This window comes from Vulpes vulpes, chromosome 8 (assembly GCF_048418805.1).
Source record: "Vulpes vulpes isolate BD-2025 chromosome 8, VulVul3, whole genome shotgun sequence".
Lineage (NCBI taxonomy): Eukaryota > Metazoa > Chordata > Mammalia > Carnivora > Canidae > Vulpes > Vulpes vulpes.
Genome location: NC_132787.1, coordinates 1,661,050 through 1,680,144, shown reverse-complemented (window position 1 = coordinate 1,680,144; position 19,095 = coordinate 1,661,050). Strand labels below are relative to the sequence as shown.

Below are 19,095 nucleotides of genomic sequence, written 5' to 3'. Positions count from 1 at the left end.
CTCAGCTGGTTAAGAATTTGACTCTTGGGATGCCCGGATGGCTCAGCAGTTGAGCGTCTGCCTTTGGCTCGGGGTATGATCCCGGAGTCCTGGGATCCAGTCCCACATCAGGCTCCCTGCATGGAGCCTGCTTCTCTCTCTGCCTGTGTCTCTGCCTCTCTCTCTTTCTCTCTCTCTCTCTCTCTGTGTCTCTCATGAATAAATAAATAAAATCTTAAAAAAAAAAATAAGAGTCTGACTCTTGATTTGGGCTCAGGTCATGTTCTCAGGGTCTTAGGATCGAGCCTCCTGTTGGGTGCCTCTTCCTCTGTCCCATCCCTGCTCTCTCAAATAAATAAATCTTTTTTTAAAAATCACATTTATTTTTTTAAAAAAGAGGATCAATACTCCAAGACAAAATAATCCTTAATACTATGTGCCTAACAAGAGAGTATCAAAATATGTGAGAACAAAACTGATGAGAAAGAGAAACGGGTGAATCTACTACTCTAACTGGAGACTTTAACACTGTTCTATCAGAAATGGACAAATCCAGTAGTCAGAAAATCAATCAGGACACAGATGAATTCAAGAGTACTATCAGTCAACTAGATTTAATCGACATCTATAGAAAACTTCATCCAAGGGGCTCAGTTGGTTAAGCGTCCAACTCTTGATTTCAGCTCAGGTCATGGTCTTGGGGTCCTGAGATTGAGTCCTGCATCAGGCTTCCCACTTGGCAGGGAGTCTCTGCTTGTCCCTCTCTCTTTGCCCCTCCCCCTGCTTGTGCTCTCTCTCAAATAAATAAATTAAATCTTAAAAACAAAAACAAAAACCACCAAACCAACTTTATCCAAGAATATCAGATTACACACTCTTCTCAAGATCACATGTAAGGAACATTCAACAAGAGAGACCACATTCTGGGCCATATAACACACCTTAACAAATCTAAAAGAACAGCAACCTTACCATGTCTGCTCTCAGATCACAACAGAATTAAACTAGAAATCAATAGCAGAAAGATAGCTGAAAAATCCCCAAATACTTGGAATTATATAATACATTTCATTTTTTTTTAAGTTTTATTTATTTAAGTAATGTCTAAACCCAATGTAAGGATCAAGCTCATGACCCCAGGATCAAGAGTCACATGCTCGCCCAAGTGAGCCAGGCAGGCGCTCCTAAATAAAACATTTCTAAATAACACATGGGTTAAAGAATAAATAGAAATCTCAAGAGAAATTCAAAAATATTTTGAACCTGGGGATCCCTAGGTGGCTCAGCAGTTTGGCGCCTGCCTTTGGCCCAGGGCCTGATCCTGGAGACCCCGGATCGGGTCCCGCATCGGGCTCCCTGCATGGAGCCTGCTTCTCCCTCTGCCTGTGTCTCTGCCTCTCTCTCCGTGTCTTTCATAAATAAATAAATAAAATTTAAAAAACATGCTTTGAACCAAATGAAAATAAAACTACAACTTATCAGAATTTGTGGGATGCATAAAAGCAGGGCTTAGAGGGAAGTTTATAATATGAGCGGATTTATTAGAAAAAAAAAAGAGCAATCTAAAATCAGTAATCAGAGCTTCCACCTTAGGAAACTAAAGAATGAAGAGCAAATTAAATCCAAAGTAAGCAGGGGCGCCTGAGTGGCTCAGTCTGTTGGGCATCTGCCTTCGGATCAGGCCTCATGTTGGGCTCCCTGCTCAGTGAGGAGCCTGCCTCTCCCTCTCCCCTGGACTGCAGCTCTCCCTGCTTGTGTTCTCTTTCTGTCAAATAAACAAATAAAATCTTTTTTAAAAATTAAAAAAAAAAAAAATCCAACGTAAGCAGAAGAAAAAAAAATTGGAGCAGAAATCAATGACATTAGAAATTAAAAACAAGGGGCACCTGGGTGCCTCAGTGGTTGAGCATCTGCTTTTGGCTCAGGGCGTGATCCCAACCAAGGATGTGATCCTGGAGTTCAGGGATCGAGTCCCACCCACATCAGGCTCCGTGTGAGGACCCTGCTTCTCCCTCTGCCTATGTCTCTGCCTTCTGTCTATGTCTCTCATTAATAAATAAATAAAATCTTTAAATCAATAAACCTCTAGATCAGCTAATTCAGAACAAGAGAAGATAGAAATTACTAACATCATAAAATGAAAGAGAGAGTGTCACTACAGATTCCATGGACAGTAAAAGGCTAATAAAGGAATATTATGAACAATTCTATGCCCCCAAAGTTGATAACCTAGATGAAATCGACCAGTTCCTTAGAAAGCACAATCTGCCAAAACTTACACAAGAAGAAATGGACCATCTGAATAGGCCTGTATCTATTAAGCAGACTGAATTAATAATTAACAGTCTTCCAAAACAGAAAAGCCCAGATGGGTTCAATGGTGAAATATACCAAATATTTAGGGGAAAAAAAATCATACCAATTCTCTATAATCTCCTCCAGAGGACAGAAGTAGAGGGAATATTCCCTAACTTATTCTATGAGGCCAGCATTACCATAAAACCAGACAAAGACTTTATAAGAAAAGAAACAAAAGGACACCTGGGTTGTTAAGTGTCCAACTCATGATTTCAGCTCAGGTCACGATCTCAGAGTCATGGGATTGAACCCTGATGAGAATAGAGTCTGCTTGTCCCTCTCCCTCTGTTCCTCTTCCTGTTTGAGCAATCTCTCTCTCAAATAAAATAAATAAACAAATAAATAAATAATCTTTTTAATTTTTTTAAATTTTATTTATTTATTCATGAGACACACACACACACACACACACACACACACACACACAGAAAGAGGCAGAGACACAGGCAGAGGGAGAAGCAGGCTCCATGCAGGGAGCCCAATGTGGGACTCGATCCCAGGTTTCCATGATCACGCTCTGGGCTGAAGGCTGCACCAAACCACTGAGCCACCTGGACTGCCCAACAATCTTTTTTAAAATTTAAATTAGGGGTACCTGGGTGGCTCAGTGGGTTGAGTGTCTGTCTGCCTTTAGCTCAGGGCATGATCCCAGGGTCCTGGGATCAAGTCCCACATCAGGCTCCCCACAGAGAGTCTGCTTCTTCCTCTGCCTGTGTTTCTGCCTCTCTGTCTCTCATGAATAAATAAATAAAATCATTTAAAAAATTAAATTTAAAAAGAAAAGAAACCACAGACCAATGTCTGTCATGAACATGAATGCAAAAATCCTCAACATTGGGGCACTTGGGTGGCTCAGTTGGTTGAGCACCTGACTCTTGATTTTGGGTCAGGTCATGATCTCAAGCCATGCGTTGGGCTCTGTGCTCAGTGAGGAGTCTGCTTAAGGATTCTCTCCCTTCCCCCTCTGCCCTTCATGCATGTGCATGAATGCTCTCTGTCTCTAAAATAAATAAATACATCTTTAAAAAGGAATCCTCAACAAAAGAAGTAAATAGAATCTAACAATGTGTAAAAAGAATTATATATCATATGCAAGGATGGTTTAACATCCAAAAATCAATTAATGTAATCTATAACATCAGCAGGGTAAAGAAGAAAAATCACATGATCAGTAGATGCAGAAAAAGCATTTGATAAAATCCTACACTGCTGATAAAAACTCAGCAAACTAAGAATAGAGAAGAACTTCCTCAATTTGATTAAAGAACATCTACAAACAAATGTACAGGGGTGCCTGGGTAGAAGCTCAGGTCATAATCCTGGGGTCCTGGGACTCAGCCCCACATCAGGCTCCCTGCTCAGTGGGGAGTTTGCTTCTCCCTCTCCCTCTGCTCCTCCCTACCACTGCATGTTCTCTCTCTGAAACAAACAAATATCTTTAAAAAGAAAAACCCACAAAAAACCAACGAACAGCTAACATCATACTTAATGTTGAGAAACTTAAAGCTTTCTCACTAAGATCAGGTACAAGGCAAGGATTCACTAATCCTTTTCAACACTGTACTGCATGTCCTAGCTAATGCAGTAAGACAAGAAAAGGAAATAAAAGGTATATAGATTGGGATGGAAGAAATAAGATGGTCTTTGTTAGATGGCATAATCATCTATGTAGAAAATCCAAAAAAATCAACAGAAAAACCCTCCTTAAATTATTATGTGATTACAGTAAAGTTGCAGTATACAAGGTTAATATACAAAGGTCAAATGCTTTTTTAAAAGGTTTATTTATTTTAGAGAGAAAAAGTCAGTGAGTGTGTGTCTGGGGGTAGGGGGGAGGTTAGAAAGAAAGAGAGAATCCCAAGCAGATACCCTGCTGAGCACAGAGCTCAACATCTGGCGGATCCCATGACCCTGAGACTGTGACCCAAGGTAAAATCAAGAGTCAAACATCCAACTGACTGAGTCACCCAGATGCCCCTCAACTGTTTTTTTATATACCATCAATAAATAAGTAGAAAAATAAATAAATAAGTAGAATTTGAAATTAAAAACACAATACCATTTACATTAGCACACCCTAAAATGAAATACTTAGGTATAAGTCTAACAAAATATGTACGAGATCTCTATGAGGAATATTACAGAACTCCAATGAATGAAATCATAGAAGAACTAAGTAAACAGAGAGAGATTCCATATTCATGGATAAGAATACTAAATATTGTCAAGATGTCAGTTCTTCCCAACTTTACAGATTCAATGCACTCTCAATCAAAATCTCAGTGATTTATTCTGTGGATGTCAACAAACTGATTCTAAAGTTCAAATGCCTCAAAGAGGCAAAAGACCCAGAATACCCAAAACAACATTGAAGGAGAACAATGTTGATGGACTGACACTATCTAACTTCGAGATATACTCTAAAGCTACAGTAATCAAGACAATGTAGGGACGCCTGGGTGGCTCAATGGTTGAGCATCTGCCTTCGGCTCAGAGTGTGATCCCAGTCCTGGGATCAAGAGTCCCACATCGGGCTCCCTGCATGGAGCCCGCTTCTCCCTTTGCTTGTGTCTCTGCCTCTCTCTGTGTCTCTCATGAATAAATAAATAAAATAAAATCTTAAAAAAAAAAAAAAGACAATGTAGTATTGGTTAAAGAACAGACAAAAAAAAGTCAATGGGACAGGATAGAGAGCCCAGAAGTAGACCCTCATAAATAGAGTCAACTGATCTTTAACAAAGGAGCAAAGGCAATACAATGGACCAAAGACGATCCTTTCAACAAATGGTGCTGAAACAGATGGACATTTCATATGCAAAAAAAAAAAAAAAAAAAAAAAATCTAGACACAGAGCTTACACTCTCCACAAAAATTAACTCAAAATGGATCAAAAACATAAATATAAAAGCCAAACTATAAAACTCCTAAAAAGTAGGGGTACCTGGGTGGCTCAGTCAGTTAAGTGTCTGCCTCTTGATATTAGGGCAAGTCTTAATCTCAGGGTTGTGAGTTCAAGCCCCTTGTTGGGCTCCATGCTGGGTGTGGAGCCTACTTAAAAAAACAAAACTCCTGGAAGGTAACATAGGAGAAAATCTAGATCATCTTGAGTTTGGTGATAAATTTTTTAGATACAATAACGAAAGGTACACAATTTATTAAAGAAATAATAAGCCACACTTGTTAAAATTAAAAACTACTTCTCTGTGAAAATCAGTATCAAGGAAATGAGAAGGCAAGCCACAGACTGGCAGAAAATATATGCAAAAGACACATCTGATAAAGCAAAATATATATCTAAAATATACAAAAACTCTGAAAACTCAATTAAAAGAAAATAAACAACCCAATTAAAAAATGGGCCAAAGGGGCACCTGTGTGGCTCAGTTGGCTGAGTGTCTGACTCGTGATTTCCGCTCAGGTCATGATCTCATGGGTCATGGGATCAAGCCTCGCATTGCACTCCCCTCTCAGCAGGGAATCTGCTTGAGATCCTCTCCCTCTGCCTCTCCCTCCACTGGTGCTCTCTCAAATAAATAAATGAATATTTAAAAAAAAAAAAAAAAGGGCCAAAGACCTTAACAGACAGCTTACCAAAGAAGATATACAGATGGATACAGATAAACATATGAAAAGATGCTCCACATCACATGTCATCAGGAAAACGCAAATTAAAACAACGACATATCACTACATACCTATTCAAATGGCCAACATCCAGATCACTGACAACATCAAATGCTGACAGGGGTATGAAAAAATAGGAATTCTCTCTCATTCGTTGCTGGTGGGAATGCAAAATGGTACAACCACTTTGGAAGGCAGCTTGGCAGTTTCTTACAAAACTAAACATACTCGGGATGCCTGGGTGGCTCAGTGGTTGAGCAAGCATCTGCCTTTGGGTCAGGGGGTGATCCAGGTATCCTGGATCGAGTCCCATGTCGGGCTCCCTGCGTGGAGCCTGCTTCTCCCTCTGCCTATGTCTCTGCTTCTCTCTGTGTGTGTCTCTCATGAGTAAATAAATAAAATCTTAAAAAAAAACCTAAACATACTCTTATGATCTAGTAATTATTTAGTATTTATCCAAAGCAGATGAAAATTTATGTCCACACAAAAACCTGCACGTGAATTTTTATAGTGGCTTTACTCATAACTGCCAAAACCTGGAGGCAACCAAGGTATCTTTCAGTAGGTGGATGGATAAATAAACTGTGGTATGTCCAGACAATGGAATATTATTCAGTACTAAAAATAAATGAGCTATCAAGCCAAGAAAAAGCATGGAGGAACCTTAAATGCATATTAAGTGAAAGATGTCAATCTGAAAAGGCTACATACTATATGATTCCAACCAATGGCTTTCTGAAAAAGGCAAAATGGTAAAGATAGTAAAAAGATCAGTGGCTGCCAGGGGTTAGGAGAAGAATAGCACAGAGGATTTTTAGGGCAGTGAAAATATCCTTACCCTCTGATAATATAATGATAGATATAGGTCATAATACATTTTTACAAACCCATCAAAGGTACAACAGCAAGAGTGAATCCTAAAGTAAATTATGGACTCTGGGTGATGATGATGTGTCAGTGTAGGTTCATCAGTTATAGTAAACGTACCACTAGTGGGTACATCTGGTGGGGGATGCTGATAATTGTCGAGGCTATGTACCTGTGGGGGGCAGGGAAGATATGGGGAATCTCTGTACCTTCCTCTCAATTTTGCTGTGAACCTATAACAGATCTAAAAAATTATAGCCTTAAAACAAGTTGAAAACAGCTAGGTAAAAATAAATAGCTTGACGCATGCTTATTCTCACAGAGTTCTCAGAAAGGAGTCTGAAAAATTAAGCCTACTCATTGCTTATTATTCTGTTAAGACAGAAAAGCATAGCATAAGCAGAAAGTCCAGTTTCCAAGCAAGAATTGTTGTCTTTTTGACAGAGCTCCAATCCAATTATGCCCTAGCCACTGATTTTTCTATCACTACTTCCCCTTTGTTTCAGAGACAGCATCCACGACCTTCTGTTCGTGCGGTGGAGGAAGAAATTGTTTCCCAGAAAGCTTAGCCCACTGCATTTTACTAGATAAAGAAAAAACAAAAAGTCATTCGACTCTGACACGTCGATTACTGTCTAAGGAGGAGCAAAATGCCTCCCTTAGGACTAAGGAAATAGCCAACAAGGTACAATATGTTCAACCCTTTAACCACTACTCTGCCAAGAGATGCTACATATGTGCACACTACTCTCTCTCCTCTGAATAGTTACATGTGCATAACTGAAAGTACAAGCCTCCATAAGGAGGCTGTCTGGCTATAGCTGCAAATGCATATAATGTAAAAGAATGCTGAAACAAGTCTCCTCTTTCCACTTGTGCATTGCCCTAAGTAAAAATTAGAAGAAAAGAAAAGGCTGAAGAGGGAGTAACTAAATTGCTGAATCTAATGGTGCCTTACAATATATATATATATATATATATATATATATATATATATATATATAAAGATTTTATTTTTATTTATTCATGATAGTCACACAGAGAGAGACAGAGAGGCAGAGACACAGGCAGAGGGAGAAGCAGGCTCCATGCAGGAAGCCCGACGTGGGATTCGATCCTGGGTCTCCAGGATCGCACTGCGCCCCAGGCCAAAGGCAGGCACCAAACCGCTGCGCCACCCAGGGATCCCCTTATAAAACAAATTTAGACACCTGGACCCCTGAACACTATACAGTAACTACTTTTATTGTTCCCTCCCAATACAGCTTAAGTGGACTACAGTCTCTTCCTTAGTCCTAAGAAATATCTGAAACTGAAATAAAATGACTAATGTCTGAAGTTATACACATAATACACAGAATAAAAAATTAGCGTACACAGATTGTCACTGTGTAAGAAAAAAATGATGCTCGCCAAAGTGACAAGTGTCTGTAATACTATCTGTTCACTCTGGTATTCTAAGATTTTATTTATTTATTTTAGACAGAGAAAGTAAGAGTGGGTAGAGGGGCAGAGATAGGGAGAATCCCAAGCCCACTTCTCACTGAGCCTGATGTGGGACTTGATTCCAGGACCCTAGGATCATGACCTGAGCTGAAATCAAGAGTCGAATGCTTAACCAACTGAGCCACCCAGGTGCCCCTCACTCTGGTATTCTAGAGCAAACTCCACCTATACACCACACCTGAGACCTTTACAACTCCACTGAAAACTTGTTTCACTTGATTCAAATAACTTAAGCCAGTAGAAGGATTTGTTATTTTTTCTTGGTCAGTGATCATAGACACAAAAAGTTGGTAACTGAGGCTTAGAATTAAAATGCAGGCCTTCAAAGAAAATCATCCACCCTATTAAGCTGCCAGTGTCTATCTGATACCCTCTTAGGAGTCAAGCTTATAGTCTATTTGACAGGTTGCTGCTTTGAATCACCTTTTCTCTGCAATTAAAGTTTTACAAGAACTCCTGGCAGGAGACACACACACACCCACGCACGTACCCTCACACACACATGGACGTGCATGCATACACACAACTAACTGGCTTGTCAGATGCACCCAGCAAAATAAACAAATGAGATCTCTGACACCTAGAGTGATTTGTTTTAGTAGTCTGTTACCTTGCCCAATAAGGCATTCTCAACTCTGAAGCCAAGAATTTGACTTCTTGGTCAGAGGTAGAAAAGACAAGACTTCACAGTCAGGTATTTCCTACAGTTGAATGCAGAGTTAGTTTCACATAGTCCACAGTTATACAATGAGTCATTATCAGAATCAAGAAGGAAAATATATATTTTAAGCAACCTTCCAATAAATAGAAAGACATTCAGACAAAACAAAGAATCCTTGTACTATAAATATCAACCATGAGACTCTTCACGGTCTTTCAAACCTTTGTGTACTTCCACATATTTATATCACGAATTATTTCACATAAATATTTCCATGTATTTATTTAGCCACAGATTTCACTTCTGATAAATGAGATGTCCACTGCATTAACACACAAGAGAAAAGGAAGCGCAGACATATGGGAGTGCTATGAAATCAAAGAGGATGTAAGATTTGGGTAGAGAAGAGTTTTATTATTCAACAGAAGACCCTCCATGCATTTATATGCCCCAAACTGCAGAGGATAAACAAGCTAGCAATCACAAGCAGGATACACATCTCACTACACCTGTAACCAACTTCAAGCCATACCCTAATTCCATCTTAGTCATATTTCCTCTTGTTACCAATGAGCACGGCACCCACTATAACCAAAGCCCCACTACTAAATGACACTACACAAAGCAAAACACCCACACCATCATTTGCATTTGGGAGCTCACAGGCATAAAACTTAGAATGGGGAAGAAGAGAATATGAATTGGGAAGTGACCCAGTCTAGAATTCACAAAGATGACACCACAACACTTCTTTGGGCCTGTGAGTGGAGGATGATGAAGTCAAGATTTTTAGGTCCCAATTTTCTAGTTCTGTCTACCTTTCTGGGTTGGCCAAGAATTCATTTTCTTTCTCATCTTAAAATCATGGCCCTGCTACAAAAGTGGTTGTTTACCTGAGACAGAGCCACATCTCAACAGCATTCCCAGGCAGATAAAAAACCATTACAGATTAAGGCTGAGGCAGTTGCAGAGAGGTCCCTTCATGTGAGTAAGAATTCTTATCTTTTTGTATAGGTCAAGCTCAGCTGCAGATCCAGCTCTCTCTGGTACAGCAGCCAAATGCCTAGATCAGTAATAAACTGTAGCCAGGACTTACTTAACTGATTGCACTGGGACCATTTACCGAAAAACTACTACTTATTCTTTTTTCCGTATGCTAGATGGGCATACTTACATGTATAGGGAGAACAGTAAGAAACCAATTTAGCCTAGTAGTTAAGACTACTAGTCTGGAATATATCTGGGTTTGTATTATAGCTCCATCACAAAGTACTGTGTGGGCTTGTACAAGTTATTCAGTCTCTGTAAGCCTTAGTTTTCTCCTCTGTACAATAGGGATAATACTATATCCTCCCTCAGGGGACTTCTAGGATTAAATATCTATAAAGCACTTTTGTACAGTACGTAAGAGCTCAGTTAGCGGTTGTATTACTGCTGTTGCTGTTATTATTACATTAGTAAAGTTAAACAATTTTCTTTGTATTGCCCTCTCCTATTCCCTCCATATGATCCTTGGGTGGAATATAATTTTCCACATTATATAAACATAATGTTTCCTCCAAGTTGTGTATGTATATATATATACCTGAGCTGTTGGTTTGCACTAATTGATATTAATCCTGAACATCATGTTAAAGAGCCTGCCCTAGGCTAATGTCCATTTTACCACAGAGTGAATTCAGCTCAACAAGTAGGGAAACTAAATTAGCATTGAGATGAAGACTAGAGCCAAGTATAGAAGGTGAAGAGTTGCTATCTCTATGAAAAGAGATCTTACCCAATACCAGGGAGTAAGAATTCTTAGATAGGAAGCTTGAAATCCAGAATGAGAGAAATCAGTTCACTCTCCTTCTCTCACATGTTATCAATATAAACTTTCCAGAGAAGGAAAAGGAGGTAATGTCTCTCTTCCTATACAAAGAGAATTAAGCTGCTTCTAGTGTTCTGTTTATCTTTTTTTTTTTTTAAGATTTTATTTATTTATTCATGAGAAACAGAGAAAGAGGCAGAGACACAGGCAGAGAGAGAAGCAGGCTCTCCGCAGGAGCCCTATGTGGGACTCGATCCTGGGACTCCAGGATCGCACCCTGAATCAAAGGCAGATGCTCAACCGCTGAGCCACCCAGGTGTCCCTGTTCTGTTTATCTTTGACATCCTCATAAGCTGCCAAGTCTCCTTCGCTCAGGAACCATTCCACCTAAACCAGTCATCTACTATCCCCAAACCAAATACAAACTTCTGCTCCTTTATGTAGCCAATATTACAACTGTGGTTAAGCTGATTCATACTAAAGCATGAATGATAGTGCCCATACTTTTCTAATAACTTATTAGTTTACATGGATCTTTAACTAATGTAGAAGTACAGAGGATTACTTTTAGATAAGCAATCTTTCTTATTTACCTTTACATTGCAATGATTTTTTTCAGTGACATATAAGGCTGCCCATGGGAGGAATGGAAAGGACACTTTATTGTACTCGACCTCATCAAAGGAAAAGGGATTATGGACTCTACTTCTTGCTTTGCTTAGCCCTAATACCTTGACACCCCAGATACAGCCTATTCAATATTCATCCTACCCTTGCTCTCAACACCTAGTAACACCTAGAACCAGTAAAGCTGTCACTAGGCAAGCCAAATCTTTTAACATCAGAGAGACTCCCAGGAGAGAAGAAAAGCAGCCACCTTAATCTCTCTGGAGAGATTCTTGGGACTTTTAGAGAGACCCTGGAGCTATGACCTCACAGGTTTAATTTTCTCTCCCCCATTTCTCCAGCTATTCCTAATCACATGGTTATCTGCTCACAACTTTAAAGAATTAAAGGACTGCATGATTCTAACTATACGACATTCTGGAAAAGGCAAACCTATGTAGACAGTAAAAAGATCAGTAGTGGGGCACCTGGGTGGCTCAGAAGGTTAAGCATTTGGCTTTTGACTTAGGCTCAGATCATGACCTCAGGGCTGTGAGATCCAGTCTCACATAGGGCTCCATGCTCAGCAGGGAGTCTGCTTGGGATTCTCTTTCTCTCTCTGCCCTTACTCCTACTCTCGTGCATATGCACATGTGTGCACACACATTTTTTTCTTTCAAATAAATCTTAAAAAATATTTTTAAAAAAGATCAGTGGTTACTAAGGGTTGGGGATAGGAGTAAGGATGAATAAGTGGAACACAGGGGATATTTTAGGGCAGTGACACTATTCCATATGATACTATAATGGTGGGTACATGTTATTACACATTTGTTAAAATCCATAGAATATATAACACAAAGACCAAACCCTAATGTAGATTATGGACTTCAGTTAATATTATTGTATCAATACTGGCTCATCAGTTGTAACAAATGCACCACACTAACATAAGATAGAGTAGCTGGGGAGAATAAGGAGGGTATATGGGAACTCTCAGTACTTTCTATTCAAATTTTCTTTAAGTGTAAAACTGATGTAAAGAATAAAATCTACTTTTGTTTAATTAGAGGAAACACTGGTTAATGATTCCCACCAGGTACAATGACTAATAGAAGCCAAGAAAAGCTATACAAAAAGTAGGCAAAAAGTTAAAAATTAGACTATAGCACTTGATCACAAACTAGACAGGATGATAACTAAAGACAAGAAAAGAGGCTTGAGGAAATGAGGAAGGAGAAAGAGACAACTTTCATATCATTTTTATAGTGACTGGTGTGCAAAAAAACTAAAGCAAATGTTATGTCTCAGAGAAAGAGAAGAGAAACCAAGCTTACAAGGGGTACTGAGATACTTGGCAGAAAAATTACCACCATTAAGCCTCTGGCATACTTAGAAGTGTCACCCTGACACCTCTCCCTGTGGCTAAGAAATCAGAGCTTGTCACTGTAACCAAGTCTGCAACCTATGCTGGTGCCAATCTTTATGGTAAATTGAGGCATTCTTCAGGAAAATCAAGGGATAATTGCCCAGTATCAAAAGGAGATCTGACCCTTGGGAGGAGAAAGGAGGCGTTCCTTTTTGCCACAGGATGATTCTCTCTGGAATAACATAAATGGCTCTTCAGGAGACTGTCTTTGATAAGCTGAGCTGCAACTCTGACAGCCAATCTGCTGAATGCCGAACAGAGCACTCAGCTTTCCACAATGACTCAAAGGGACACGGCAAGGCTGCAGATTTATTCTGCTGACTTTCCCTGCAGAGCTACTCAAGTTTTTCAAAGGCAAAAAGGAAGAACTCCTTCCTTCAACCCAGGGAATTGCAAATTCCACCTGGGATCTAAAGACAGAACTATGTTTGCTCAGAATCTGACATCATCGATGTGAACAAGGAGATTTAAAAGCTGGAATGATGGCTGGCAATTTTAGTCTTTAGAGCAGAAGTTGGTTCAGCTCTTCAATCTGCCAGCAGAATCAGCAGCCACACAGGGCACATGGTATGCCAGACTGGGAATGGGCTAATTTCAAAATTCATTCTCATTCTCTGTACTTTCACGTGGCAATTGCAAATAGTCCAGATTCTTATCAAAGCACAATCTTAGGTGGTGTATTTCTTTTTTTCTTTTTTTAATTTTTATTTATTTATGATAGTCACACAGAGATAGAGAGAGAGAGAGAGAGAGGCAGAGACACAGGCAGAGGGAGAAGCAGGCTCCATGCACTGGGAGCCTGACATGGGATTCGATCCCGGGTCTCCAGGATCGCGCCCTGGGTCAAAGGCAGGCGCCAAACCGCTGCACCACCCAGGGATCCCTAGGTGGTGTATTTCACTGCACAAAGAAATTTCAAAGTAAAAACACAAAGGCACTATTACAAAGAAATAAACCCCAAAGCTTCCATTTTTCTCTCCGCAATTTTTCCTTCTTGAAATCTTATCCTTAACCTGATAATTTGAGGAATTTAAAAAGCAAAATCTATCATAAACTATTAATAGTAGCATTTTCCCCTCACAATTTGTATGTCATTTCTTCAAGATGAGATTTTGAAAGAGAAAAGCTTTCTACATATCCTAAGTCGAAAGTAACAGCCATGTGCTATGATTTATAGGACAGTCCCTCTATGCTTAAATAGATTCAATTCTCAACAGACAAAAGAAAACTAGGCTTGAGAATTAAGATATGCAATTTCTGTTTGAAACTTTTTTCATCTATGACAAAGATTTTAAAACACTAAAATTTAGAGGTAATTAGTTCTATTTTGATTTTTTTTAAATATGCATTGCTGTACTAAGTACCCTGGAATAGGAACTAGAGCCAAGGGCAGTAGTAATAGCAAAATATAGCATAAAAAATTATAAGCAGAAAATCAGAATAAGATTTTTTCCCCCAAAAAACAAAATATATAACCCCTTTTACAAAAACAAATGAAAAGAGGACAAAAATAAAGACATTTTGCTTTATAAATAACACAGGCAAACAATAAATATCTTAAAATTTTAGACATAACCAAAAGTCTAAAAATTTGGCTAAGTGTTTACTAACATTTACAACTGCAACTCTTTCAAAGGCCTTTATCATTTGGTTATAAAGACTCAATTAATATCAAAACTTGGCTCTTTCCTAACTCCAAATGAAGGGGATTCTCTTGTACTGTAAATTTAGTTTAAAAAGAACACTGTGTTTTAATATAAGTCACTGGCATATGGTTAGAAAGCTTAAGTTTGTCCGGTTACATCCTTTGAGCAGAACACTGAAGTTCTCTGCCTCTCTTATGAAAGAGCTTCCAAAGAGCATCTCTCACACCTTGCTCATAATGCACAATTTATCGGCATTTTGTTTCCTTTCGAAATGGCCGGGAGGGAAGAAGAGCTCCACAGCCACTGTGTGTGGTTAGTAATGGCGCTTTTACTTGTCATTGTACAAAGCCTGTTAAATATTTACAACACAGACAGCAATATCTAGTCCTAAACACCCAGTTGTGAGTTTGAATTTTTTTAGAAATAAATCTATGACAAGTTTTCCCCAGCAAAACGCCAGAAGACTTTACTAACAGCTTCAAGAGACCCAGCGGGTCCAGAGGAGCAGTTATAGGCCATCTGGTGATTACTTATTATTATTTATACAGCACTGTAGATGTACACACAGATGTGTTATGAATCCACATACAGAGCAGGCCCTAACAAGGGCTTCAGACAAAATGTGACTGCTGAGCAAGTCAATCTGCATTAAAGAAACACGCTAACCAGAAAGAGGGAACACACTGGCTATTCTTCAATCTGTCGCATTGGCTGGAAGAGTATTTGATAAAAAAAAAAAAAAAAAAAAAAAGATGAATTCTATATAATGATGACAATATCTTGTAAGTTAACAACCTAGCTATATGTGGTTTTGCAGGGGTGGCAACAGAGGACTAACGAAGGACAGGGCTCTCAGATCCAGAAGGCACTTTATTAACTCGGCAGTTTATAAAAGAAGAGACTAGGAAACAGCCTCTCTCCTGAGTTTGGAAGAACTGAGATACAAAGATACAGGATTTTTTTTTTTTTTTTCCTGCCAGGAATGCTCTGAGAACAGTTTCTGGGCTCCCATTCCAAATATTAAGTCATACCCAAGGAAAACAAGAGTGAATAACTGAAAAATTTCATCTTAATTTCTCGGGTACAGCTCTAATTAGGTTCATACAGGCTCCCCTGATCCCCACCCCCATCCCCAGCAGACTGCAGCAGGGATGCTTTTAATCTACTATGTTCTTAGTAACATAAATAATAACTGTAACATGAAAAACTAAAATCACCAACCACATGTTTTTAAGGGCAAGTGTCAAGAGTGCCAAATCGGACATTAAAAATGGATTTAATTCCTTGCTCTTAATACATTTACATTTTTTTAAAATCTTAGTCTCAATTTTGTCTACATGATGCATAACGGTGGTCTACTTCCATCACAAGGGTTCGTAAAACCACAGCATACTCAGAATGGACTGAAAGTTATTGCAAAATCAACATATTATTACAAAAAACAAGGTTAGCATTTGGCCTAATTGTGTATAATGCAGTGTATTTTCAGCTGCCTGACAGCATGCAGGCACTCTTACCAGATGGGAACTGGATGAATTATTGAATGAAATATGAATTATTAAATAAAAATTTGAATTTTTTTAAACTCTTGGCAGGGGGTGAGGAAGAAAGGCTTATTTGTTTGCCTGAAATTGCCCTCACCTGTCGAAGCATGTAAAGATGGTATATACTACCATAAATGGCATTTATTTACCTATCAGAACCATTTCTTCCCTTGTAATTCTCCGATTCAAGATGTTTTCCTGACATAAAGAATTAGTAATCAGCACCAGCCCATTCTACCTTCTTTTTCTTTTGTGCCAATGCCAGGTAATAGGGAAACTTGCCAAAGGGTAGAATTAAAAATCTAGAGTCCCATAGTACCCGTATGGCCCACTTAAAGGGAGGGCTGGGATAATAGAAAAAAAAAAATCTCTACAGATTTGTGTTACATAGACAATAAAACATATACCTTTGTAGCATGCTAGCATTTAACCAATCATAGAAGCTATTTGTTGCCTCATATATTACAAAGCAATAGAGATTTAAGGGATAATGTTCATGGAGGCAGAGGATACGAAGCAATAAACAGCACTGGAGGTTGGTTAAATGCCAAGTGAAGCCAGGACTACAGCACCATAAACATTATTCCTATTATATGACAAGATAAGGAGGTACAAGAAGCTGCCCTCAATCCCACCACAACTAGGGCTCTCCTGATATTCCTGGCCTTAGAAAGGGAAAGCAGGCCCTGGAGGTCTATGAGCTAGTTACACGTTTCCTGTCTCGGTTAGGTATGAACAAACCCTCAACCTGGACCTATATGTCCTCTGGGAGAACAAAAGATCTGGTAATAGATAGCCTTAGGGGGGAAAAGAATAACAGCCCCTCGGGTCACACTGAACAGAGAAACAATCAAAGGACTTTTCCTTACAGGGACAGAGTTGATACAGAGGTGGTTATGACAGAAATCTTCCTCAGCGGCTAATAATGGGATGATACTGTCCATTAGAAGTATCTCCTCAGAGGAAATGTGTTCCCGTTCTTAAAGAAATAAGACATTCTAAGTAATAAGCTTATATGATCAGCTTCTATGCAAAGACTCCGTTATGGTAACCGGAAGGACTACTTATAATCTGCATAATCTGTACTGCAAAACAGTGTCATATTCTCAAGAGGGTGGTATAGGAATATGGAATTTGTTGACTCCTAGTAATAAAAACTGGGAAAAAAAGCATCCAAAGGGTAAGTTGTCTAACTACATTTATAAATTCAAGATTACTGTCAGAAACACAGTACAGTTGACCTTTGAACAACACAGGTTTGAACTGCACAGGTCCACCTATATGTGGATTTTTTTCTCTTCCTTAGAATTTTCTTAACATTTTCTTTTCTCTGGCTTACTCCATTCTGAGAATATAGTATATAGTGCATATAACATACAAAATGTGGGTTAATCAATTGTTCATGTTAACTGATAAGGTTTCAGGTCAACAGTAGACTATTAGTAATTAAGTTTTTGAGGGGTCAAAATTATATGCAGATTTTTAACTCCCCCAGGTGCTAACCTCTGCATTGTTCAAGAGTCAACTGTAGTTTTTCTTTCTTCCACATACAATAGAATAACTTATGATCCTTTGAGTAAAACTGTTCCCAAAGCATCAAAAATTTAAAAGACTACCTAAATTCAGCACCAAACTATACTTCTACTATTTTATAACACAGAAGAAAAGCCATTTTACAGTCACAATGGTTTTAATTAGATGTTATCTTATAAACATTTCAAAAACCCAAACCACTCAAATTCAACCCAAACCTTTGCCACGAGGTATCTGGGGTACTGTTGCCTTAACAACACTAATCCATTCTCTGGAGGCAGCTCTATTAACTATTCCTGCTACCACATTCCATTGAGAGGTATTAGCATGAATATTGCTTTCCCTAAGTTCCTCTTCATGAGAGTGATGAGGCCTCAAGAGAAACAGGTTCTCAACAGGAGAATAGGGATGAAAGGGCTCAAAACACCCTATCATCTGTCTTTTCAGATAAGAATGCAGAGAATACAACCTTCAGCAGCCATCTTTCTTTTAAAAAAGTGCATGCAGCATATTTAGAATTCAGCTGTGTCACATCAGACTTACTGTTGGGAAGTGGATCATGAACAGAATCCAAAAATAACAGCCATTAAAGACCTAGCAACCAAAACATGTTTACGTATCCATTGAAAGCCCGGTGGTTTTGATTATATGGTGGAGAGCATAATCCACTAGTCTATTTTAGGTGAATTTTCCTTTCACCTTCCCTTAATATTAAGGCATAAGTTGATTTCTGAGTTTAGGGGGTACACAGGGTAAAGTCTGGGCAGAGAACAGATATCGAACGTAAGATTCCTACAATTTTTGTTGGTTGGTTTTTTTTAAGGATCAGTCTCTTGAATTATAATTTGCTTTCATTCCTTCTTCCTCTAAGTGGTAGAAACCACTAATTTTTGAGGGTTCTATGGCAGTAAGTTCTAAACCATGTCTTATAAAAGTGATCATGGTTCTTATTACCACTCCTGGGATTTACACAGTCCTTTTTTTTTTTTTTTTTAATTATTCTACCATTTCTGGAATAAAAAATTTGAATCAATGACAGTGGATTATAAATAGCTTGAAGGCCTCAAGTGGCTCCTGGATGAAACCATTTTCAAGGGATATAAGGAAGCTGATGACAAGCCAAGGGTAGTTCGCTTTCCCAAATTTATCTTCTCTGCCAGATTTCCACTATTTCATATAATAGAAAGCCATCACAGTAAAGTAAATCTTGCAGAGATCCTACTTGAGAGTTAATTGTTACTAGATATTGGGAAAAACTTGTTAAGAGATTATATAACTAAAGAACTACAATTTTGCCCAACCATAAAGTTCTGACATACAAAGGAGGTAAAGGGATAGATCATGCTCAAAGCCTTAAACTATAGCTTTCTATCCTTTTCTATGAAACAAGTAACTTGAATCCAAAAGAAGGTAGCAACCTCTCTTAGTTCTATATCCACTGAGAGGGGGAGGGGAAAGTCTTCAGGACTTACACTAGAGGTTATAATGAATCTTAACAACCAAAATACCAGCAAACAATTCAGAAATGAGAG

General features: G+C 38.7%; 1 protein-coding gene across 14 annotated transcripts in view; it reads right to left on the bottom strand.

The window, feature by feature from the left end:
- LOC112921186 (cyclic AMP-dependent transcription factor ATF-7) overlaps positions 1 to 19,095 on the bottom strand; it is a 93,180-nt gene that overhangs the window by 50,180 nt on the left and 23,905 nt on the right. The gene's annotated exons all lie outside the window — the stretch shown is intronic.